Genomic DNA, 26,110 nt, shown 5'->3' with positions numbered 1-26,110 from the left:
TAAAGTGAAGAACTCTTCGTACGGTCGAGTCCTTTGGTGAACAAAACTTGCTTAACTCCCGTCCCTTGACGCCCCACGCAGGAACTGCTTCCCTGGAAGCGCGCTGCGGCAGCTCCTCCCCAGCCCCCCACCCCCCCACCCCCCTTTAAAGACAAGCTTCTGGTTTCCAGCAGTCTCCTCGAGCGCACGAGAAAATAACGCGGGCTGCGGGCGAACGTGAAGCTGGGGGAGCCCAGCCGCCAGAGCCTCTCCCATCAAGGAAGGCTCCCAGGTCCCCGAGGCTCCCCGCGAAGCTCCGCGGGAGACCCCCGCACCGTGGGCGCCGAGCCGAGGCGGGCGCGCGGGGGCCGGGCCGCCGGCAGGGGCGGGGCCGTGACTCACGCGGCCGCGCGCCGGGGGAAGCAGCGGCACCTCGGGCCGAGCCGGGCGAGGGGCTGCGCCCGCCCGCGGAACGCATGCGCGCTGCCGAGCGGCTCCCGCTCCCTCCCCGCCCACCCTCCCTCCTCCCCTTCCCCTCTCCCCTCCATCCTAGCCTCTCTCCCTCTCTCCTCGCCCGCTGGGTGCTGAAGTTGGGCGGATGGCAGCAAACCCGCTCCGCTAGAGGACCGAGCAGCCCAGCCTCGCGCCCCCGGACCCCTCGGTGCGCTGCCCACACCTCCAGGCGACTGGGTAAGATGTTGCCTCTGAAACCGAGCGGTGCTAAGTAAATGACATCAAAATGTCTGCTTTGCGCCGGTGGGTGAATTTTGAAAAGGTGGTGGCTGGGGGAGGTGAAGGAAAGAGGGGGCGGAGAGTGCAACGCCGGAGCCCAGGCGGAGGTGGCGGCGGGCGCGGGGGTCCTGGCGCCCGCTGCGGCGCCGCGGGAGGGAGCGGGGGCCGCGCCGCAGGTTTGGGAAGTTGAATCCCGCGTTGCTTCCACCGCGCGGTCCGCTCGCCGCCCTCCAGCTGCTGCGGAGAGGCTGGGCGAGTGTCCTGCCCGCCCGGGGAGCCCCCGGTCGGGTCTGCAGCGGCGACCTGGGCGCCTTCGGGGAACCGGCAGAGAGGGCCGGGGGCGGCAGGGACCCCGCGGGGGCGCGGGGTCCTGCGGGATTTTCGTGGTGGTTTGTTAGAAACCCGAATGTGAAATTAACGGTGCCCAATCCACCGATCACCTCGGGGTGGTATTTTTTTTTTTTTTCTTTCATTACCTTTAGTTAAATGCACTAACCAGGTGGGGTATGTGTAAGTCAAAGGGATTGCAAAATGCATACCTGGAGCATCGGTGAGCTCTCTGAGTGTGTGTGTGTGTAGGGCGTGGGGGTCTCTTTTGTTCCTCCCCTCCCGTTAGTCGTAGGAAAGGGAGTTTAGGGTAGGTTTCACAGCCACCGGGGGGACCAGGAGGAGGAACGCCCACCAACCCCCTTAGCCACTGCCCCGGCGGGTGTATCCGGGACTCCCCTGCTGGGGGTGATGGGGATTCTTTTTATTATGGATGGAATCACGGTTTAATAGCTTCCTCTTCGCCAGCCTCCTTCCTCCTCTCCTCCTCTTGTGCTGCGGCGGAGTCTGGATGCAGACACTCGGCCGTTTCCTCTTCTCCCTACCTCCCTGTCTCCGTGAAAAATGTCGGAGGACTTGAGGATGGCGGAGGGACAGAGCTGGCCTCGGAAGCCGCGGGTGGGGAGATGCTCCTCGCGAGCGGGAGGCTGTTGGCGGCGCGTCCCGGGCAGCCCGCGCCAGCCTCGGGCGTCGCTGGGCTCCTGGAGACTGAGAAGGGTCGCCTGGCCAAAAAGATGCCCGCCGTGCGGGGACCCGCCCTGCGTCCTCCGCCTCCACCCGGAGCCCGGGACACTGCTCACCTGGGACAATCTTAGTCGCTCCAGGAAGACTGACCCTGGCTGCTGGCATAGTTTTCCTAACCTCCCTGACCCTTCGATAAATGGCTCCTCCTTTAAAAGAGTCTCTGGAAGGTTTGTCTGGAGAACTTTGAAAGCTTCCCATAGTTGTTTCTTTCTTTCTTTCTTTTTCTTTTTTTTTTTCTTTTCTTTCTTTTCTTTCTTTCTTTCTCTTTCTTTCTTTCTTTCTTTTTCGTTTTTTTCCTTTTCTTTCTTTTCTTTCTTTCTTTCTTTCTTTCTTTCTTTCTTTCTTTCTTTCCTTTCTTCCTTTCCTTCCTTCCTTCCTTCCTTCCTTCCTTCTTTCCTTCTTTCCTTCTTTCTTTTCTTTCTTTTCTTTCTTTTCTTTTCTTTCTTTTCTTTCCTTTCTTTCTTTCTTTCCTTTCTTTCTTTCTTTCTTTTTCTTTTTTTTCCTTTTCTTTCTTTCTTTCTTTCTTTCTTTCTTTCTTTCTTTCTTTCTTTCTTTCCTTTCTTTCTTCCTTTCCTTCCTTCCTTCCTTCCTTCCTTCCTTCCTTCTTTCCTTCTTTCCTTCCTTCTTTCCTTCTTTCTTTCTTTTCTTTCTTTTCTTTTCTTTCTTTTCTTTCCTTTCTTTCTTTCCTTTCTTTCTTTCTTTTCTTTCCTTCCTTCCCTTCCTTCCCTTCCTTCCCTTCCTTCCCTTCTCTCCTTCCTTTCTCTCTTTCTTTTCTTTCTCTCTTTCTCTCTTTCTTTCTTTCTTCCTGTTAGATTATTTTACAGGGAGATGATTTCCATCATGGGAAGGCTATCATAAATAATAGAAATCTTATAGTTTGGTTCCCATTTAGAATAAACACTCTGAGACTGGATGTTATCTGCATTTCCGGCGTTCATACATACCGGTTTTCCGGGTAATGAATCCTTCTGAAATCATTTAATTGGAAATACGAGGAACAGTTTTTACCGTTGTAGTAGAAAATAATGTTTTCCTCCTGGTCGCATAGCTCCCAGACACTAAGTGTATTAAATAATTTTGAAAACTGAAACACTTTAAATTGTATTTGTTTCTAAAGACTTTTGTAGTAATAGTAGCAGGTACCCGTGAAATATACATTATAGCACTAATATCAAATGCAAAGGTGATTTGTACTCATTAGTTTAAGTGAATGAGCAATTTGATCTCCTCCAGTTAAGTTACTGTTATTAAGCCATTTCTTCTGTTAGCATGAACTAAAACAGTAATTAGCACACTCACGGGAGAGTAGATTTACTGAGTATTTTTATAATCTTAAAAAAACTATATTTAGAGAAACCATGGGAGGGTAGTTTATGATATTCCGAGATGATAGAACAAGTGTTTATTATTATGAGAAGATTGGATGGTATAATTTATTAAATAAGATGAATCTCCATGGCAGTGACTCTGATCTCAGAACTATGAGCTCTCATCCTTCCTCCTAAATTTGTGGTCTGAAAGATGAAGAAAACCACCTAATTTACAAACAATGTAAGGTATCTATTATACCAACTTAGATGTTTTTTTGCTCTGGTTTCTCAATGATTCCTTGGTGTTTAGTCCAAATGGAAGAGAATTAACAAGGAGAGTTAATTTGCTGTCTGTGTTCAATTCTAAGGCATTCCAGGTTTTCCTTCTCAAATAGATATCTCTCTGCTTTTAGGGTCTCCCTACAAGGTCCAAATTTATTTGAACTCAATATTGAAAGTCTAAGTCATTGTCATCCATATGGACTTCTTATACTTTTTCTTAATAGTAATATTCCTTAACATTTCCTAACACTAGGGCCTGGGACTTTGTAGACAAAGAGAAATATATATTTATTTATAATATGTATTCTAACTTACTTGATCTTATTATAACAGCCAAGTAAAAGTAAATGATCTAAATCTAAATTGATAAAAATTTTGGTTGACTCATAAGCTAAAAAGTAAGAAAGCATTTACCTGTTAATCTACAGTTGTAGAGACAATGGCCTTCGTGTTAGAAGTCATTTGCTGAAAGACATGAGCTTTTCTGGAAAAGTGGAAGGTGGGCATGGACAAAGAGATATGGAGCCAAGAGGAATGGAAATCCATCCAACTGCATTTCTGCTAAGAATCCTTTTTCTGATAGTCCAGCTTTGCTTACTTAACAATGAAAATATTGTACCACCCAGGAAAGCAAATGTATAGCCTGTGCAGGAGAATAATACTATGTGATGTGTAAAAGCATTTTAGTTCATCTGACTAGTATAATTAGAGTAAAAGTATGAATGCATTGTAGAGGTTTCAAATTGTATGACATTAACAGGGCGTTGTCCTGGATCCTCAGAAATATTATAAGTTTTCATGGAAAGTTTAAAAAAAAGTCCTTAGATGTATGTAGCCAGGACTTTCAGTGTTAGACTGACAGTCTTATCTTCCCTATCTCTTTCCCTCTCCACTTATCCCCCAAAGACTTTCCTACTATCCAAAGAAAGTCATTTAGACTGGTTCTCCTGCTATTGTGCCAACATCTAGCACAATATCTGGCAAGAGACAGGTGTTAAATAAGTATTTCTTAAATGAATAAATGTTGCAGAATTGATGTGGCTCATGAAAGCCTTTGGGATTACATTTATTAAAAGGAGTGCTCATGCTCATTACTAAGTACACTAGTTTGAGATCCTAAAGATCCTATTCATGGTCCAACATCTTTGAAGGAAGCCATTTTTAGAATTGTCGCTCTGTGAATATGCATACTATTAATATAACATTTGTATTCTTGATTTGTTTACATATTATAAATGCGCTAAATGCTTATTTTAGATCCCCTAGAGCACGTAAAAATATATGAAACAGAAAATTAAGATTACATGGATATGATGAATAGGAACTTTGGGTCAAGCTGACCTTAGCTTATGTCCTGGCTTCTCCATGTAAGAGCTTTCTCAGGGTGGTCATGTTACTCACCTGTTCTGAGTCTCAGTTTCTTCGGATAGTCAACAGGGATAAAGACCCACCTCCTAAGATGTTTGTAAGCATAAAGGTAATGCAGTGTATATAAGGTGCTGAACATATGCCTGGCATATACTAAGAACTTATAATTATCCCAATGCCCAGAGAATTGCTATTGAAGTTACAAGGTAGTTTACCCCATTACGCATAATGTGTACTATTTTTTTAAATAAGTAGAATCATATTGTAAAATTTCATACTTTTTTAAAAATTAGCATTACTTTGTTGGCGTTTCCCAAGAAATTAAAACTGGTATTTAAAGCCAGTTTTGGTATTTTTAATACAATTAGTAACTGGAAAGTAATTCAATGTATGGACATCTTAATTTACTTAGCCATTGTTTTATTTTTAGATTTTTATGTTATTTCCCATATTTTACTATTGTAACTGATGTACATCCTTATGCCTGGCTTTTGTCTGCTTATCTGTTTAGCATTTTGTGTGTGTGTGTGTGTGTGTTTGTGTGTGTTTGTGTAGGCTTGATGCTTAGCCAGAACCTCCAGTTCTCACCAACATAATATCATCTTTTGAAAAATCTTTGCTAACTTGATAGGTGAAAATGGTATTTTTCAAACTTCTATTTCTTTTGTTACTAATGCTAATAACTTTTTTGACATGTCCATTTTTTTTTCTTCTGGTGTTTAAGGATGGCTTGTTCAAGTCTGCCCATTTTTCTCTTAGTGTTCTGGTGTATTTTTCTTATTTCTTTAAGTGCTAATGTGAATTTTTAAAAATGGCAGAAGCAAACAAAGAAAGGAAATGCTTAGTGACAAAGAGGGCATGTGGCAGAGACTCCAGAGATCTTTGTGGCCGAACCAGACTCCAGCTTAGCTGGAGTGGAGCAAACATCACCAAAGTCTGGAGATGGATTAGCCACAGGATTAGGACTGCTTTGCTGTCCATAACATAGTGCCACCTGTCACTGTACCTGGGCTTTCCCTTTCAGAAGCCCAGGGTCACTTAATAGTTAGGGTGTGCTGTTTTTCTGTTTGGGCACTCTGCTCACACACACTCACACCTTCCTACATGATCAGTTTCCAGATTTTCATGGATTGTTTCTGTCATTGCCAATGCTGTAGGAGAACTTGTGGGTTTTCCTGAGATTTAAAAGGAAATATAGGAGTAGCTGGAGGACCTGCAGGGCATTCATTGAAGTTTCTCATCAGAATGCAATCAATTAAGTTGAATTATAAAACCACATCAGATTGGAATTGTATCTTATCTCAGATTTTCAGCTGGAGGTAAAATTTAAATATTTAAAAGGTGAAAATCTAGTCTGTTAATGAATTCTGTATCTATAGTGTTTCACATGATTCAGCATCTTATAAGCTCCTGGTTTTGACTTTTTAAATTCCATAACTTTTGACAAATTTGGTTTCAAAAGCTTGAGTATTTAGCTGGAAAAATCTGCAAAGTCCCTTAGATAAGAAACTACCTAGAAAGGGTAAACAGTTATATGACTGCTGGTTCTGGTTTATCAAATATAGTAAAACCTCAGTAATTCAGCATTAGTGAACTTGGAATTTATAATGAATGGGAGGCCCAGTAGTAAAAGCAGTAAGTTGTGGTAGAACAAGAGATCTTGTTTCAAAGAGAACTGGATTTGAATTCTTGCTCTACTCTTTACTAGATGTGTAGGCTTTTTCATTAAATTATATAAATGCTTCATGCTTGGAATTCTAGCATGAGTAATAAGTATCTAAAAGCTCTCTGAATTTCTTAAACATTGTGTTTGAGATTTTTTAAAAAATCTGTGTCAATAAATATAATTTTATTATAGACAGTGAATGTGGTTCACAAAGCAAATACTTACTTCCTTGTATTAGGTTACAGGCTTTTCGTAGTACTGCTGATTGTCTATTGAAATACAAAGGTTATAATTCAAGAGCCATGACATTACAATAAAACAGACACAACCCAAGGGAAATTATGACATAAATGAAATGAGCAGGTAAGTGTTTATTTCATTTCTTCAATTATCTCAGGTCTTCCCAATGGCATAGTGAGTTAAATCCAGTGAAAACTCTTTTGTTAAAGTTGACAACACCGTCTCTATTCTAGTCTCAGTGAAAGGCAGGGGCTTGTTTTGGGTGTGTTATGAAAGACTATCTAATCTAGAGATTTTATGAGTCAGTTTTGGTTCTAGGAAGACAAACCCATGTCTTCACCCTGTTTCTCTCACCTCTTCCACTTAGTCAGGCTTCAGTTAATCAAAATCAACAAATATTTGAAAGTCTGCTATATGAAAAGTGGCAATCTATGTGATTTAATTTAGAAGATGTGAAAAAGCATGTGGAAAATTACCCTTGAAAGAAAGGCACTTTTTTAAAGCAGAGAATGGAATTCTGTAGAATGAGCCCAGATTTGGGATTCAAATAACCAGAAGTTTAGCCTTAACCTTGTGGAGCCTTGGTATCATCATCTATAAAATTGAAGACCTGATAGTGTATATCTCAAAAATGTGCAAGGATTAAATGAAATTATGTCTGCAAAAAGGTTTCAAATACTGGCAATCACTATGTGAGTGTTAGATACTGTGCTAGAGTTAAATAATTTAAATTAATCCAAGAAACCTCATGTAGATGGTAAGTGCTTGAAGAGATTTTAATTTCTTGCCAGTATTTGTCTTCACTAATGGGACTTTATTAATGTTGAAGGTGTTCTCTGTGTGTTTGCTGTCTTATCCTTTCCTGACCAGCTTGTTTAAACAACCAGTGAAATGAACATCCATTCATTCATAAACACCCTTAAGCACCTACTACGTGCTGGCCTCTGTGATAAGATTTTTTAATGCAAAAATTGATTAAACATGGCCCCTTTCTGCAAGGACTTCACAATAAATTCTTCAATTTATTATTTTGCTTCTATCTAATGAGCACTGATCATTCTGTTTACAAATCATAATGAGTAATCCTTAATGAGTAAGGATCTCCTTAGGATTCAGCAGTTTTAGGCTGATTGATCTCAGAGTGTAGACTTCTCTCCCCCAAATGAAAGCAATGAAGCAGAGACTCAGATAAGGGGAAGGGAAAGCAGGAAGTGGCTCTCACTGGTGGATGATTTAACAACCACCTCCACATCCAGACAACGAAAGACTGGAGGCTTAATGCTCTTTGTGAATCCACCCCAACTCCAGTTTCTCCCTCATTAAAGAACATGTCTCTATACATCTGTACTGTGCCCTTTTCCCCCTCACTTAAAAATTACCCTGGATGATCATTAAAATAGAATTTAAAGTATATGAAAATGTTGGGGGAGGGGTGAGCAAAGGGAATCAGAGGGAGTGATATCCCCACCTTCCTTAGGATTCACATTTCCTGTGTAATAAAAATATAAAATTTTCTCCTGACACTGTTGTAGTTCCTTCTTTGATAATAATCTTTTTGTAATGTAGTAAGTTGACCAGAAATCCAGAATACTCTTTTCAGATTTAAAAAAATAAAATTACATTTGATTTTGGAGAAGGAAAACCATCTTCAGTACCTACTTGTTGAAATCATTAGGGTAATCTCTTAACCTAGCAACTAAATGTATCTTAATCTAGGAAGATTTGATATCACTTATAATATCAGGGTAAAGACTTCAAATCCTCCCGAGAAAAACGTGAATAGATAGTTAATTTACCTATATGTAGTAATGAAAGACATTGACATTATGAATGAATTAACTTGAAGGTAAGCTACACCCTCATTTCAGCCACTAAATTTAACTTGCTTGTCATTAAGCCTTTAACTGGGCTGTTAATAAGTAACCATATGTGATAATTTGGGATTTGAACCTATTTCTTTCTCAGTTTATTTCTACTCAGCACTACCATACTATGCAGCATTTTCCTGTGCCCTGTGAGTTTAGTATGATCAAGACTTACATAGGGATGCCTGGGTGGCTCAGATGGTTAAGCATCTGCCTTCGGCTCAGGTCATGATCCCAGGGTCCTGGGATGGAGCCCCACATCGGGCTCTGTGCTCAGCAGGGAGCCTGCTTCTCCCTCTCCCTCTGCCTGCCTGTCTGCCTACTTGTGATCTCTCTCTCTCTCTCTGTCAAATAAATAAATAAAATCTTTAAAAAAAGAAAAAAGACTTACATAAAAACAAAGGAAAAACCAGTATCTTTTATGGGGGGCACTAAGTCATAGACATGCTATAAAGCAGTACAGTGACCTAGATAACTTCCTTACGACTAACTGAATGCTGTATTTTGGAGTATTAAATACTCTAATGTAAATTAGAGTATTAAATATTCCATTGTGAATTGGAGTAGTATCTTCACCTACTGTGTGGGTGAAACTTGACATTTGACTTACCTTTGATCTCTTTTTATTAGTAGTAGTATGATTGGTAATATAAGTATTATTTCTAAATGGATAAATTGAAAAGAAAGGAGTAGCAATTCTTTTTGTATATCTAACATTTTACAGAAAATAGGTGTTTGTTATTTTATATAATTTTTAGGATAGTTACATAATTTTTGCCTGAAATTTAAAACACATCGAGAACTCAAATATTAAATCTATCAGGAAAAGAAAATAAAACAAAACAACCCAGCTGTTTTATTCTCTTTTGGTAGTCAGGAATACACTGGCTTGATTTTCGTATCTCTGTTAGTTTATGAGTAAATAATATTGGCCATTTTGATTACGCTATCAGAGCCTGTGTTTTCTTACCCTGCTCATGTCCAGTAATCTGTTTTTGCTGTTGAAGAAATATTTTAGACTAAATTATCTTTAGTAAATCCAATGCCTAATGACCCACCCATATTTATATAAATGCTGGATTTAGTGGAAGGATATATTTATTTATCATTTTTAATGCTAAAAATCAAGAGATAGAGAATCCTTATTCACTGGTATAGTCTTCAAAGTTTAATATTTTGAAAAGGTAATTTTATGTGTCAGTGTCTGAGTGTATGTGTGCATTTCCCCTTTTTGTTCATTGGTTGATAGAGAGAAACAGACCTGGTGCCAAGTGTTTAGGAGGAAAAGATGCACAAGTTAGAGTACAAGGAGAAGAACCAATGAGATGAGAAGGAAAATCAAGTAGAAGGAAGACTGGGCTCAGAAAACAAGACCATTAGCTAAAAACTCATATCTTCAAGTATATCATTCAATATATTATTACATAATTCTGCTATATTATGTAACCACTTCCAATTTCATGAATTTGTGTGACCTAATCTTAAGAAGGTAATTTTTTTTCATTAATTCAGTAATTTCATTGACTGAACATCTGAGTAATGCAAGTGGTGTTTTATGATGTAGAATTTCATTAAATAAATGTTAATTCCAGGAAGCAAAAAATGTGAAGCACTTTTCTTGACCTGACATAGGTTTTGTTGAATAGTTAAAAATATTTGTGGGTAATACCAAAATTCACTCACATCTATTAAATATCTGCTCCAATTTTTTCTTTTTAAATGTAACTACTCCAAAGTCCATCTTATATAAAATCCATTTTATTTTCATGATATAAAGAGACTTTTACATTTTGATTTAAAATACCTGCAACGAATAAAGGCACATGCTAAGATTTGTTTTATTGAGCAGTGGGCAGTGCAGTGGTTTAATGGGGAAACTATTTATTAAGATTCCAGTTAGGGGTGGGGAGGAGTGACAAGTGTGCTTGGAGAAGATTATCTGCTCATTGTCATTGAGATTATTTTTAAGGGAATGTGGACTTATGGCTTAGTAGGATCACCGAATGTAGTTACTCAGTGATGCTGCTGGTTACAACCAAAATCAACTTTGGCATTTAGTGTGCTGACCTCTGACCCCTAGCCCTGGGAGTTCTAGCCTGGTTAGATCTCAGGGAAGAAGAAAGAGTTCATGTGTTTGAGGGTAGAGCCCACAATTTGAAAAATGAAATCAGAGGCAGGCAGAAATAACAGAGAAAGTGATCTTTTGATACACCTAAAAATACGGCCTGTGTGCGTCTGATTTTCCAAGTATTTGCATTAGATTGCCAAGTTTTCTTCAGGTTTAGCTTGTCATCAGTTTCACCTTTTTTGTTTCCTGGCTCCTTTCTTGTAATTAATGCAACTAATTAGAGCCCTGCTCTGTAGCTGGAAATAGTAAAATTAAATAAGCCATATTTAAGATGTAAGGGCCTAAAGCCCAGTTGAAGAAAGAAATATGTATGTAAATTGCAGTTGCTCTTCTATTCTAGGAGAGAAACAAAGTGCTGCGAGAACTCAGGTACTTTAGATTAATTTTTGATGGCCAGACCCAGGACCTGGCAAAAGTTTCACAGAGGTTGTGACATTTTTCTCAAGTTATTGAAAGAGAATTTTGACAGGCAAACAGGCAAACAAAGGCCTTTCGGGCTTAAAGACAATGTAAATAAAGGTGCAGAACTAGGAGCATTCGAAAAATACTCTGTGGCACAGTTTTCCAGAAGTATCTAATACTTGCAGGGAATCATAAGATGATAAGGTCAGAAAGAAGGCAGGTACTGATGAGCACTGAGATGCGTGTGAGAAGCCAGCCAGGCTCAGAGCACCACAGTACTGTTCAAGGAGGAGGTGCGGGTTAAGAACTGTCTTCATCAGGGCCATGGTGGGGAGCTGGAGGGAAGCAGTAACAGGATTTTAGCTGTCCAGGTGAGAGAAGCCAAGCCTGGACTGGGAAACAGAGAAAGGCCCAATCCACGGCAGTGGGAAGGTGACATTTTGAGAACATGTTCAACTCCGAGCCTCAGGACTTGATCACCAGTGAGACTTAGAAGACGTGAAAGGCACCTCGAAGCCGAGCTGGAGGTGTCTGGGTAATACAGTTGCCACTGAGATGTGAAAACAGCCCGATGAAGAGGGTAGGGAGGAAATAAGCTGAGTTTACTTGAAGAAGTAGTTTGATGTACCCATCAGAGTTAAAAGCCTAGTTGATTGTGTAGGAAGCGACAGGTCTGCCCTTGGGCTATGTCCGCAGAGATACATGGTGTCTAGAGTGAAGCTGGTGACAGTTCTGTTCTGCATATTCAAACCACAGCTGGAACGTTATTATTTTGAATTTCTTCCCTTCCGGACATCGTGGTTGGAGGTTTGCAATACAGATGGTAAAATTAACAAAATCCAGTAGTTGATGTAAGAAGTGATTGGACGAATTTGTACTTTCTGAACCTGGAATAGAGCGGTTCCCCTTAGAGAATATGTGTATTTCACCATTTGGAGAAGAGTCATGGGAATAATTAGATTAATTAAAAATTGCCCCAGTGATATAATGGGAATAATAAAATCACATGGCAGAGTTGTAAAGAGAGAATGTGTGCAGAGGCCCTGGCACACATTTGGTATTCAGTGCATCTTAGCTCTTAATGTTACTCTCAAGAATAGCATTAGGGGTGCCTGGGTGGCTCAGTCGATGAAGCATCTGGCTCTTGATTTCAGCTCAGGTCATGATCTCAGGAACCTGAGACTGAGACCTGCTTTGGGCTCCATGCTCAGCAGGGAGTCTGCTTGAGCTTCTGTCTCTCTGCCCCTCCTCCTGCCCTCAAATAAATAAATAAATCTTTTTAAAAAATAGCATTAGAACTGGGGGGCATGTGTCATAGAAATGGATTTTGCCATCCTATTGGAAATAACTTTTTAACGGTCAGAACTGGCTAGTTAGATGGGCTGCTTTGAAAGGGAGTAAGTTTGCTATCAAATGCCTGGTGGACACACATTTGGCAAAGATGTTATAGAGGAGATTTAAGGATTGGGCGGGTAAAAGAACTGCAGGACTTCATTCTGACTCTGAGGTTCAAATGGTTCCAAGGAATTTGGAATGTGAACTCAGGAGAGACGCTGGGGCTAGAAGTACAGTTCGAAAATCTTTTACTTAAAAGTGACAGTAGTAGGTGATTGCCAAGAATAAAAGTGTAGAGAGCAGGGAAAGCTTGGAACAGAATCCTAAAGTATATCTGCATTGAATGGGCATGAAGGAAAAGAAGGAAACTAAAATACACGTGTGCACACACGCACACACACATAACACACACGTGCATGCACACACATACAGAAGATGGTCGGAATGGAAAGAAAACGTGTTAAAAGGAGAATGAAGACACTGTAGTATGCCGTGAAACCAAGGAAGTGGAGTTGCTTTTAACCAACTTTATTTATATTTATAGTGATCTTCCCCAAAAGATTGGAAAAGGGAGACAGGTTTATGAAGGAAGAGCAGCTGAGTTATGTCATGTGGCAGAGAGGGTAAGACTAGGACCGAGGCAGCACATGGGATTTTGCAATGAGGAAGTTGCTTGTGATTGTCCAGAAGGCACTTGCGATTAATGATTTATACATCATCTATTTCCAAAAGGTCTGAGGCAGCTTAAATAAAAGCACTTCCACACAGGGCAATGAAAGTGAAACAAAATAGAGATAAGAGGCCACAAAGAGAAATGGGGGGAGAGGGTGGACATACCATAAAACATGGACAGGGCTGTTATTGTAACAGGAGCACTAGGTTTTACCTCGGAAGTTCCAGCAACCAAAATGAAAGGGTTGCAGGACAGGTTACCTATAACTCATTGTGCAATGAAAGAAAACAGTTTTCCAGAAGAAGTTTTATTTCCTGGCACTAAATTCCATGAAGGGTATATCCCATTGATTCTTAAATAAGGAAAAGTGACATATTAGACAATGTTTCTGCCTGCAGATGCAGACTTGATTTGAGTTGCTGTTTCTTTTTTAAACCCTTGAAGGTCAAGTATGTGGCCTTAAGTCTGTGAAAGACTAGCTGGGCATCTGAATACTCCTGAATCTGAAAAATCAGCATTTAGGACAGCATTATTTCTCCTAGAAGGGAGAAAGCAGAGTAGTTTGGGGAACACGAGGGAAGGAGGGCACTGAGCGCCTTACAACCTCCCTGTCCTCTGCATTTGCCACTCCCTCTGCCTAAAAAACTCTCCCCTGATCCTTCTCCTCATTCAAGTTTCAGTTCAGGTGTCACTTCTTCAAAGAGACCTTTTCTGGACTCTCTGCCTCATGTTGTTCCTCTCTAACAGTAATCTGCTTTGATGAATTCGTAGCATTTACTGCTCTCTTAAATTATGATCAGTCTCCTTCAGCCCATATGGCTGGATGTATACTAGTACACTGAGCAATGCCAAGAACAGAATAGGTGTGCAGTACGAGGAGGGGATGAATGTTTTGGGGATGGGGAAGAGCTCAGTTCAGCATTGATGCGGTCTCTAAACGAAGGTAGTGCTGGGAATGGTAAGTTCTCCCTAAAATGGTAGCTGAGAAGAGAATGATGATTATAATAACGACATATTTTTTACTGGGAATTTTAAGAACACTGAGGTTTAAAAGAAGAGCACAGATTCTCTGTACATTTTCCTTTCTTTTCTTTTCTTTTTTTTTACATTTTCCTTTCTACTCACAAGGAGCCATGGCACTAACAGGACTGGTAAGTTCATGAATATTCGTTGATCAGGTTTCTAAGGGGCGGAGTCTAAGTGGGAAGAGCACAAAGGGCCCTACATTGTGGCAAGTTCCCTTTTCTCTCTCTTTGGATAAGATTATTTAATATTACCCATTTACATTTTGAAGAGTATCTTTCAAAACTATCTTATGCTATTTTAGCATAAATAATGTGGCAAGACTCTAAGAGTAATTAGCTATGAGGTATGATTCCTTTTAGGATCCCTCCTGACAGCTAACAATAAAACCCCTATTGTGTTATATGTGTGTGTGAGCACATGTGGGTAAGGAATGCATGGTGTGTGTAGCAGAAAAGAATGCATCAAAGTTGCCTAAAATGTAAATCAAGTCACTGACATACAAAGAGAAAAGCAGAGGTGCCAGGTGAGGGAAGACCCTTAGTAATGAGGAACTAGGAAGCAGCTCTTGAGAGACTGGAACCGGAAAGGGAGGGGAGCAATAGAGATGAGTTTTTTGAAAGAACTAAGGAGAGGACTAAGTGGAGGAGGGCTAACAGCAGCAGCCTCAGGTGGGGAGCAGAGCCAAGGAAGACCTTTTTTAAACATTTATTTTGGATGTAGAGAGGACGAAGTTTGTTGGCAGTGAGAAGCAAAATTATCAATGGAGCAGTTTTGGAGAAAATGCCATAGACTTATCCAGAGCACTCGTTTTATTCATTCTTGAAAAATTTAAAATGTTTCTGTATCAAAATAAAAACAAATATATCATATTACTCATTCATTCATTCATTCATTCATTCAAGGTCAGGCCTGGTGCCTGGAAGAAATTTTGATTATTTAGCCCTATTTTGAGCTTTGCCTCCAGACTCCAGGGTAGTTAGCAGTGCCAAGGTAGTGGAATTTCCCCAAGGTTATGGGCAGGCAAGGGATTTTAGAACCATGGAGCATAATAAGCTCAAAAGGCACCTTGAAACTATCTGAGTCCACAGAAATAATGGGTTCTTTTTTCCCTCATCTCCTAATCACTAATATTTTAACTCATAGCTGGAAGAAAGATGTTGTGGGACAACTATTACAAATTGGGTTTTCTCTAATGGCTTTACTGGAGGCATCCAAAGTGACAAGAAGCAGCTTAGAAGATAGAATAAAACATTCTCAATCTAGTTTTCCTTGTATGCTGAATGAGAAGTTTTAATCATAATATTAACTGTATTAGTCAATTGATGAAATGTTTGGTTGTTAAAACAAACAAGTAAGCAGAGACTTTCCTAATTATAATTTGTTAAATCATTCCACATGGGGATGTCCGATCTAGAAAGTGTTGCCTTTGTGTAATGAGCAAAAGTAAAATATCATAGTGTCAACTGAGTAAGAATGCAAGTTGAGAAAATAGAAATTAGTGTTAAAAAGAAAAATACCTCAAAACTCGTTGGGAAGGCAGTCTTTTGAATGCAAAATGAAGTAAGGTAGATTTTCATACATGCTCATTCTCCCATTTGAAGACAGAACAGTGCCTGTCATTCAAAAGTAGGGGAATAAACAGGAAACTGAAGCTCAGATAATAACAATGAAAGGAAGAAATCAGTGTTTAACTGTAAACCTCTCAAACTACAAAGCAGAAGCTATATTCATAATCTGTGATATTTTGTTGTTGTTTGTTTTTAGTACTGCACTGCATTTGGCTTTTATAGGAGTAATCTGGGAATGAAGAATAAGTGATTTGGGGAAAAAGTTGTAAGTAAGATGGATCATGAATGATTGAGAGGGAGAATTTTTGTGCATCACTCATCCAGTAAAGTTTCTCTTTTTTTTTTTAACATTTTTTTATTTGGTTATGTTAATCACCATATATTACATCATTAGTTTTTGATGTAATGTTCCATGATTCATTGTTTGCATATAACACCCAGTGCTCCATTCAATACTTACTGAGCATTTACTATGTTCAGACACTGTTCTAGGAGATTCAAATTTATTAGAGAACAAAGCACACAAAAATGCCTGCCTCCATGAGCCATACATGTTTGATCTTTGATTTTTTTTTTAATAGACTTCAGAGGGAATCATACGTAAAGCACTTGGGATCCTTACAAAGCAGGACTATCAAAAAAATGTATATGTATATTCTCTCTCTCTCTCTCTCTCTCTATATATATATATACACACACACATATATATTCCTTATATATGTATATGTTCTTTATATATATGTTCTTTCACTCCTATATTAGGTGCAAATAAGTGATGCTAAATGGGGGTGTACCAAAGACACGGTAGCTATATCAGACTGGAATGGAATGGGAATTTTCTAGACCTTAATTCTTTTAAAAATTGACCTGACTTGATATCAGTTCATTTCAAACCAGTATGTTGTACTACTACAAATGTATTAATTGCAAGTCAGAAAATACTGGAATGAGAGGTCAGAGGAAGGAGACTGTATTCTCCTACCTTCTCTCATTCAGGGAAATATATGGCTAATAGCATTCAAAGTTTTGGGCACAAGGGGGAGAAGTGAGCTCATTTTTCTTAGGCTACAAATCTGACTTCCCTCCAGGAAGACAGAAACATAAAATCTGCCTGTTTTATGTTCATCCCTTAGTTGTTTCTTGCATTGGCCTGCCAAACTTGCTTCCTAGTATGCTATGCTCTGAGGTACATTTCAGAGAATTTAGAGCATAATTAACTGAAGTAGAAGAATTCTGAAGTACATCAGAAAATGTAGATCACATTTAACAAAGGTAGAAAACCAAAGGAATAAGTCCCTGAAATGCATATTTAGACGGTAAGATAGGAATGCAGTTTTATTGTGTCTAAGCTCTTGGAAAAATCATGTTTGGAAGTTGTATAATGTGCAGAGCCAGCATGGGAGTGAAATGAATAAAAATGAATAAAGTTGTAAAAGAGAAGAGGCAGAGGCAGCTTAAAATTGCAAGGAAGGATGTGGTACTTTTTTTTTCCCCTTTGGACATGTGTTTAGGAAATTGCCCTGTAACTGACATGTACTCACAGTTTCCAATTATATTATAAGAGAAGCAGTATTTCCTGGAAGAACTGGTTTGGGCAATCCGAGCACCCCTTTTACCTGTGATTTGTCTCGGTTCGTAATGACACATACAGAATCACAGGATGGCTTTGTTTTCAAGGATGGCACTGAAGCAAGAAATGATGAATTATCAAGAGCTGTTACGGATTTGATTGTTGCCAAGGGGAAATGAAGGAAAGACGTCTGAATGTGTTCCTGGAAAAAATAAGTAAGGGTAGCTACGCTCTGGTTGCTATTTTATTTGTGTTTCAATAATGGACTTGAGAAGACATTACGAGTATTCCACCACCACTTGCAATAATTTAAGGCTAAACAGAGCAAGTGATATTTTTTACAGCTGGGACTTTAAAATATTTTTTAAAGTGATGTGTTGTTTGGGTGGAATTCAAATATGATTATCCCTGTGCCTGATGATAGAAAAGATAGTATAGACTTTAAGAGGCTTTTATACAAATAGTATGAAAAATTCATCATAGAATTTATTTAGTTTAACTTCCAAGAACAATTAAAGGCTTCATGGTGAAATGAAATCAGCTCAAATGAAGTGTTAAATTTGTTTTTGACAAATTAGGTGTTGGGAGAAAACAGGGCGTCCGTGGCTATGCATACTGAACTGCCAGAATGTCCATTTAATCTTGACATGGGATTCAGGAGGGCCAAGTTCTAGCTCTAGCTGCAAAGGGGCTCAGTGATCTTGTGAATCCTAGCATGACAAAGAATTGTGATATTTAAGTGGGATCACCATCAGTATCACCAGGATGTTTCTGGTGGCTTCCATTCATCATCTAGGATTGCTGATCCGCAGTGGACCACCATGCCTCACTCAGTAGTAAATCCTCTCCCCCAAAAGGAAGATTTTAGAAGCAGACTCCAGGTCATTTGAGGACCAACCTGTTCCTCCCTTTTCTTCTCCCGCTCTTCCTACTCGCAAAGACCGATATACTTAATCTGCAGAAAATAGTTTCTCTGCTGCCACTTCCATGTCTTTCCTCGGACGTTTTTCTGTCTGGAATGCTCTAATGTTTCCCTTCCCTTTTCTAAATCTGACCATCTTTTAAGGTCTAAACTAACGTCCTGAGACCTTCTTCATGAATCCTTCTCTGGCCACCTCAAAGGGACCTGTCCCTCCACTGAAACTGCCTGCATCACAACAGTGAGCCTTCTGTTCTCGTCTCCACCAGGAGCAAACCCTTTTCATTACCGTATTCTCAGGAGAGGGTGGCATCTACTCAGTCACTCATGCTGGACCACCGGGAGTTGACCTTGAACCCCCTCTCACCCACACCCTGCTCCTAACTAATCTATCCCTAACCTGGGCTTTATTTACCTCTTGGGTACTTCTTACATCTGTCCCGTTTCTCCATTTCTGTTCTCCGCATTGACCACCACCGTCTTGCCTGCGCTCCTGCAGTAGCCTCCTGCCTACGTTCTCACGTCATTCCGCCTGTTTCGCCACGGGTGCTGGAATGGCCAACATATGACTTCTGTTGCTGCTTTACACTCAGGAAGCATGCCGTGCCACCCCATCCCCTACGATAAAATCTAAATATTCTGCATGGCCCTCTCCATGATTCCTCCCTGCCTGATTTCCTCCAGCTGCTGTTACTTCTCAGGCACCTTATGCCCCCATCACACTGAATGAATGAATGGGTGGATGGATAGATGAATGAATGGATCCTTAAAAAATAGGCCATGCTATTATAAGCCTCCTTGTTTGTGCTCATGCTGTTACCTCTAGATGAAATGTTTTACCTGCTTTTATCCACTTAGAAAACCTCACCTTACATATTGCTTTCAATAAAACTGTCTCTCGCTACCCCTGGCCTAATTCCATGCTTGCTCTTCCACAAGTGAACACTTGGTACAGACTTTTATGAACTCACAGCTAAGTTATAAGCTTATTGAAAGTGGGGACTAGGGGCGCCTGGGTGGCTCAGTTGTTAAGCGTCTGCCTTTGGCTTGGGTCATGATCCCAGGGTCCTGGGATCGAGCCCCGCATCGGGTTCCCTGCTCGGCGGGAGGCCTGCTTCTCCCTCTCCCACTCCCCCTGCTTCTGTTCCTGCTCTCCTTATCTCTCTCTCTTTCTCTGTCAAATAAATAAATAAATAAATCTTTAAAAAAAAAAAGAAGTGGGGACTAATTTTTGTTGGGGTTGGGGTGGCAGAGGTGAGGGGAGCTTTTTTTAAAATGCCCAGCATAGATAATAGGTGTCTAATAAATATTTATTAGCTGTCCATAAAGCTGGAATCTTACCTGTCAACACCCTCTAGAATAGGCAGTGCTTTATAATATAAGGTAGATATAGAGTGACATCTGTTTGCCAAGTAACCCAAGATTAAATTGGGCTGATGAAGTAGACATACTTGGGATGCCTCAGACAGATTCATTGAAGTTGACCAGATTTCAAATTCCTTGAGGCTTCTCTGCCTAAGGTTATCATTTGGCTCTGAGTAGAACCCAGAGTCCTTAAAATGCTCTACAGGCCCTATGTGATATGTCCGCGGCCTCCTCTCTATCTCCTGTCATCCATAGCCCTCTGAAGTCATCACCTCCGCTCCCCCACTGCTACTATGCCCCAGCCACATAGCTTCTTAGCTGTTCGTGCAATGGGCCAGAACATTCCTAGCTCAAGCCCTTTGTTCCTCCTGCCTGGAATGGGTTTCCCACAGATATCCATGTGGCTCACTTCCTTATCTCCTTTATCTTTGTTCAGATGTCACCTTTTCAGGGACGACTTCCTTGACTACTATTTAAAATTGCAAGTTCCCTCTCCCTTGCTACCCTCCACCTTGCTTCTCTCTATAGCACTTAGAAGTCCTGTGTGATTTTTATGTCTTTTACTCATTTCTGTATTCCAGGTACTAAAACAGAGCCTAGCTCAAAGTAGCCATTCAATGAATATTTGTTGAATAAATCATTGAATCCATCTGACATGTGCAACAGCTCTTCTTGGATATTTCTCTTTGAATAATCTTTATGTCCATGAACTAATTTCAGGTCCGGTAGTTGGTTAATGTCTGATCTTAGTCAAACATGTTCTGGCTTAAGAGTCATTTATCTTGGGTTTCACTCTTGGCTCTGCCACTTACTAATTATGTGACCTTGAGTGAGACATTCCATCTTTCTGGGTCTGGTTTTTCTCATTTATAAAACAGGGCTAATGATACCTAGTGAATTACCAGGAGTATGACAAATACTTCAACAAGCAAACATGTTGTTTGATAACTATTTTTATTTATTATCTGTACGAAGAACCGAAGGGGCAACATGGCATAATGAACAGTCAAACGGATATAGATTTGATGTCTGTCTCTACCGCTTATTAGCTGTATGATTCTGAGGAACTTTACCTCCTTTCCTTAAATAAAGAAGATGTTTTATCTCAGAATTGATTGAAATACCAAGTGAAGTAATATACCATGTTTCAACAGTTCTATATACAGGTGGGTTTTTTTTCATATTTTAGTATTTTCAGAACTCAGTATGTACTTGGACTTTACAATCAGTGATGTCTTATGTTCAGTGAAATGTGGCATCTACTTCAAAACTTTTATATGTTAAACAGGATGGTAATTATAGTTTAGACTCTTTGAGGTCACTCTGACAATTTTAAAATATTTGTCTCTCTCCCTTATTGGGAAAAAGTGGCTTTCAGTGAATAATGACAAAGAAGTGAATTTTTATCTTAAAATGTTTAATAGCCATTATTTTGCAGGTTGTCTTTAAAATTTGTTATTTCTTCTTCTGATTTTACACAAAAGAAAAGAAACCATATATTTATCTAATGTATTAACAAGAAGGTAATTTGCTTAGCTTAGTTCCTCATAATAAGAGGAGGGCCCTTTGTTTTTCTGGGTCCCTCTCCCTGTATCTCCACCTCGGGTTTGGTTTATGCTTTCTCTTCCCTTTGGTTTGGTCATGGAGAACAAGAATAGAAGAATATCCTGGCAACCTCAGCAACCGTACTTTAACAGAATACGGGTTGCTAGGAGAAGAGGGTAGTAGCCGCACTTGAGAGGACACGTGGTTCTGCTGGCCTGGAGGAGCCAGTGGGCTGTGGCAGAAACCACCAGACAGGGCAGCCCTTCTCCACCCTGCCTTCTGCAGGAAGGCATGGAAATAGAACTCTCCTGCCATGCCCTCCGTCAACGGGTGGTAATATTTTCTGGCTATTTTGAATAAAATATACACACAAAGGGAATAAAAACGTGATTACTACTAAAGATGTCATCGTAAAGAAATGGCATATTTCAGCCCATTAGTCTGAAAACCCTCTCCTGTTACACAGAAACTACCAATGCAGTGTTATAATCAACAGTAGGCCATTACTCAAATGCTGCATCCCCCTGTATGTTTTGTGGTTTGTTGTAGTGCCCTGGTTTTTAGTTAACAGAATTGGAGAAGAGTAAACGACGAGGACTATGTGTATGACTGCAAGAAATTCTATACACAGTAGCCATGCTCTTTGCTCACTGGACTATAACCATTCTGAGATGGATGTATACTTTCATAATGATTTGCAGGGAGAAGGCTCATTGCATAGTTCATTTTATTCATCCGACAATTATGGCTGAGGTTCCACCAAGTGCCAGCCATGGAGTATCAGGGCTGTGGCCCAAAAGAAATATTTTAGGATAGAATGCATAAAGCAAGACCCATACACAATGAAAATAGAATGCCTAATGTTTGCATTGTACTGTTCCTTTAGTTGATAAGGGCACAAAAATGTTTTGGGCTTAGCCCTTATTAGCATTTGAAAGAAAGCAATATTCAGACAAATAAACATTTTTGGATCCATCCACATAGGCTAGCCCTCATTTGGCGACTGTGATTAGATTCCTCCCCATGCACAGGGGGCCTGAGGGGACCCTGAGTGACCACCACTGTCTATGACATTGTCTGTGAGGGAGTGAGATAGGCCCACAAAAGTCAATGAACGATCCCCGGAGAATTTTAAGAAAACTCAGATAGTCATCGGTCCTACTGGTTTTCATTATCTGCTTGATGGCTTCTGGACAAAGTCTGACTGCAGTATACACCTATTACATTCCGTAGCTGCGTTTCTTAGACTAAGGAACACGTGATTCCGTTCATCCAGTTGCAAGGCCTGTTTTCCCTTCTCTGAAGAACTGATTAACCAGATGGACGTGGAAGAAATTCCTCGAACTCGTGAGCCTATGCTAACTAATTCTTTGATTATTTTTTCCCTTTGATCTGAACATTAAATAACGTTAGCTTCCATTTGGGTATGCTTCAATCCAAAATAAAAATGGAAAGAGGTTACAGAGTGGTGCGGATATGACTTCAGCATGGAACTTAGAAACATTGTTTTTCTTTGGGAAAGACTAGAAATTTATATCCAAAAAGAAAGTTCTAGTACAACGAATTATTCTATTCCTTCTTAGTCCCAGATGACATTTTTGGGAACATAACAACTCTAGAACTAGTCTTTCTGCATGTTCGCATATGTTTGTATACATATACACGTATTATATTCATGATTTTACTTAACTTGAAAGATGTGTGAGTTTTGCCAGTTTGACCCCTAGGGAAAAAATCAGGGACAGACTATGTCTCTGGCAGTCTGCATTTCCTCTCCTCCCTACTGATGTCCCATCTGACTCTCCCAGCATCATCTGGTATCTGCTGTTAGGACTTATGGAAGGAGTGAGGTGATAAGGCTTATCACTTCCCTTAATAGAAGGCTGTGAAGGAGCAAAATGCCTTTGAAGGTACAAAGACAGGTCACGGCGTCTGGTGGGATGTCAGGCATTGAATCTGGTATCTTGCTGGTAGGTACCACTTCTTAACCACCTAACATAGTCACCCAGGGGGCCCTAAGGCCACTCTTACCAGCCTCTATTTTCCTTTTATGAAGGGATTCTGCTGTAGATAGAAAAGATGTCTGCCATCACTTTTAAATCAATAGCATATAATATGGTCACTAATAGAATATGTAGCAATAGAGTGGGTGTGAACTTTGAAGTCTGTCAGACTAGGTTCAAATCTTAATTCAAGTGCTTGTAAAGTGGAGAGTATTTACCCGTCAGGATTATAAAGAATACATTAGGTAAATTAAAATATCTAGCAATCATGTCTAGTATCTCTTAGTACTTAAACTTTTATTCCCAGACTTCAGCAATCCTTTGACCACACAGGGACCTAAACTCCATTAATGAATTGTCCTTCATCCCCTTGATGTCCTCTCGCTCCTGGATGTGAAAACTTTTGTAAAAGTTTGTCTCCAGATTGCTATTGTCTAAACGCTATTGGGCACATAATAGTTGTTCAATAAGTGTTGGATTAAAAGAAGAAGAAATCGGGGCGCCTGGGTGGCTCAGTCGTTAAGCGTCTGCCTTCGGCTCAGGTCATGATCCCAGGGTCCTGGGATCGAGCCCCGCATCGGGCTCCCTGCTCTGCGGGAAACCTGCTTCTTCCTCTCCCACTCCCCCTGCTTGTGCTCCTGCTCTCGCTGTGTCTCTCTCTGTCACATAAATAAATAAAATCTTTACAAAAATAAAAAAATTTAAAAATTTAAAAATAAAAATAAAAGAAGAAGAAATGAATGTAATGAATGTTTAAACCCACAGGTCATTTTCTTTGCTTTCATTCTTAAGAAATATTTGACCATTTTCTCATGCAGTAACAGCACATATTTTATCAGGAGCTACACGTAATAGCTGACTAGTTCACTGCTTGTTCCATTATTTGTCAAGGAACAAATAAGTCAAAGTGCCCATTAAGCTATTACACTTCATTCTTAAGTTACAGTCCAACGAGACACTGAGTTGAAACAGCCAGAAAACAAAGAGGTTCTGGATGGTTCTGCTATCACCAATGTTATTTTTAGAGGAAGAGGCCCTGTGATAAAGAAGGCCAGTCTCTACCTTTGGCCATGTTTTTCACATGCTTTCTACCATCTTCCTAAAACCCTTCAAGAAAAGTCCATCTGAGATAAACATGAAAGAGATTGTCAGTTTTAAATGAAGCATTCAACCTAAAGACATGAAGGCCAGTGCTGTGACCCTTTTGTCCATCAAGTTCGACAGCTCAAATTTTGTAATGGGATATTTTCCCTCCAGACAAACGAAATACCCTATATTTTGGAGGTTAATGGGAACTATTATTTACATGGCAATGGCCGCAATGGCCATAGAGCTGTAATAGAATCATCTGCAAGCTGAAAGAGACGAGATTGTCATCTAGTTTGATCCTCCTCCTGTTAGGGAAAAGGCAGGGGAAACCTAGTGAGAAGAAGTGGTTGACTTACTGTGATAAGGAAGTGAACCCAGCTTGACACCCATGATCTCAGTTTTGCAGTTGCTCTTGCTTACTGAGCGTTTAAGTGCAGAGCAAACAGTTTGCCGGGCCTTTTTACGTGCATCACAAAGTCCTCACAATAAGGTAGTGAGGTTAAGTCTTCTTATCATTCCTTTTTTTTTTTTTTTTTCAAATGAGGAAACAGCCCAGAGAGGCTAAGTAACATTTCTATATTACACAGCAAGTAAGTGTCAGAGCCTGTCTTCAGACTCATTGAATGCATTTTCCCCCAACCCTTTATGTCCTTTCCTACCCTATGCCTTCGCATATGATGTCTCTCCTACCTGGCAGGCCTGTTAGCCCTCTTCTCTCATTCTTTTCTTTTTTAAAAATTGTATTTATTTATGAGACAGAGAGAGAGAGGGCAGGGAGAGGAGCAGAGGAAGAGGGACGAGCAGAGGGAGAGGGACAAGCAGACTCTGTGCTGAGCGCCGAGCCAACACTGGGTTCGATCCCAGGACCCTGAGATCATGACCTGAGCCCAAACCAAGAGTCAGATGCTTAACCAACTGAGCCACCCAGGTGCCCCCCCACTTCCCTCATTCTTAACACCCAACTGAAATGTCACTACTTTGGGAAGCCACTCCAGCCCTCTCCTCTGGATTCCAGTAACACTTTGTTCATACCTCTGTCAAAGCCCATATATTGTGGCATTATGAATCCTCTGCTTGTGTCTTTCTTCCCACAACACTGTTACCCGCCTGAAGACTCTGTCTTACTTTTCCCGTACATTTCTTGGACATAGCATTCATCCAGGACATAGAAGATGCCTAACGAGTGTTAGCTGGATGACTATATTATAAGACAAACTCTGTGTTTTCAAGAACTGGAAAGCTGATATATTCAGATTTTCAGAGCTGAAAACAGTTTGGATCCTAAGTATTATTTGTACTTATTTGCAAATCAAGCTACAAATATTTCTTATAGACTCTAAATAAATCAAGTGCCTTCCCATATGGAGAATTATGCATCCCTTTTACGATTCAGCCAATATGAATAATATATAATTAGATCATTTTTTCATAATCTGCCAAAAATTGGAGAAATGGCATTCTGGTAACCAATTTGAGATCCTTCCTCTTAAAATACTTATTTGAGAATCATTTGGAGTAGTTTTAGAAATTTTGAATTCTGTATCTCTATAGAATAGCATATATAATTCAAAACCCTGCTGTACTACAGATTCAATTATTAAATGGATAGATTTTCCTAGAGTAAATACATCTGGTATGCAATTTCAAAATAATTTATCAAATTGCAGCATTTTACCAGAACACAAAGTAGAAATATTTAAAATCATGAACATAACAATACTACTTCAAAAATGTTTCTCCTGTTTTATTCATGTTGTATTCTTTTTGCTGCTTCTGTTTTGATTTTTTTTAAGATATCTATCACATGGTGGCCAAGATGTACACCCTTAAGTCACTTTTAATAGAGTCTCTTTAATATCAAAGTACTCATTATGGAACATAATGATTCTCTCTCTGCTACTCAGAATCTTTGAATTATTTGCCAGTAGCTGAACAAAACTGAATTTCAAAAATATTGTGTATGTGCCCTCAGAG

At 40.1% G+C, this 26,110-nt stretch overlaps 1 protein-coding gene across 1 annotated transcript in view; it reads left to right on the top strand.

The window, feature by feature from the left end:
• Window positions 1–486: 486 nt before the first annotated feature.
• Window positions 487–26,110, top strand: part of RGS17 (regulator of G protein signaling 17) — a 91,991-nt gene continuing 66,367 nt past the window's right edge. The window contains exon 1 of the mRNA XM_034991054.1: window positions 487–669. The gene's annotated coding sequence lies outside the window, so the exon portion shown is untranslated. The remainder of the gene's footprint in view (window positions 670–26,110) is intronic.

Source organism: Mirounga leonina, unplaced genomic scaffold, assembly GCF_011800145.1.
Source record: "Mirounga leonina isolate KUSES-001 unplaced genomic scaffold, KU_Mleo_1.0 Mir_53, whole genome shotgun sequence".
NCBI lineage: Eukaryota > Metazoa > Chordata > Mammalia > Carnivora > Phocidae > Mirounga > Mirounga leonina.
Note: the sequence above shows the minus strand (reverse complement) of the source record. Positions and strands in the feature narration are given on the sequence as shown.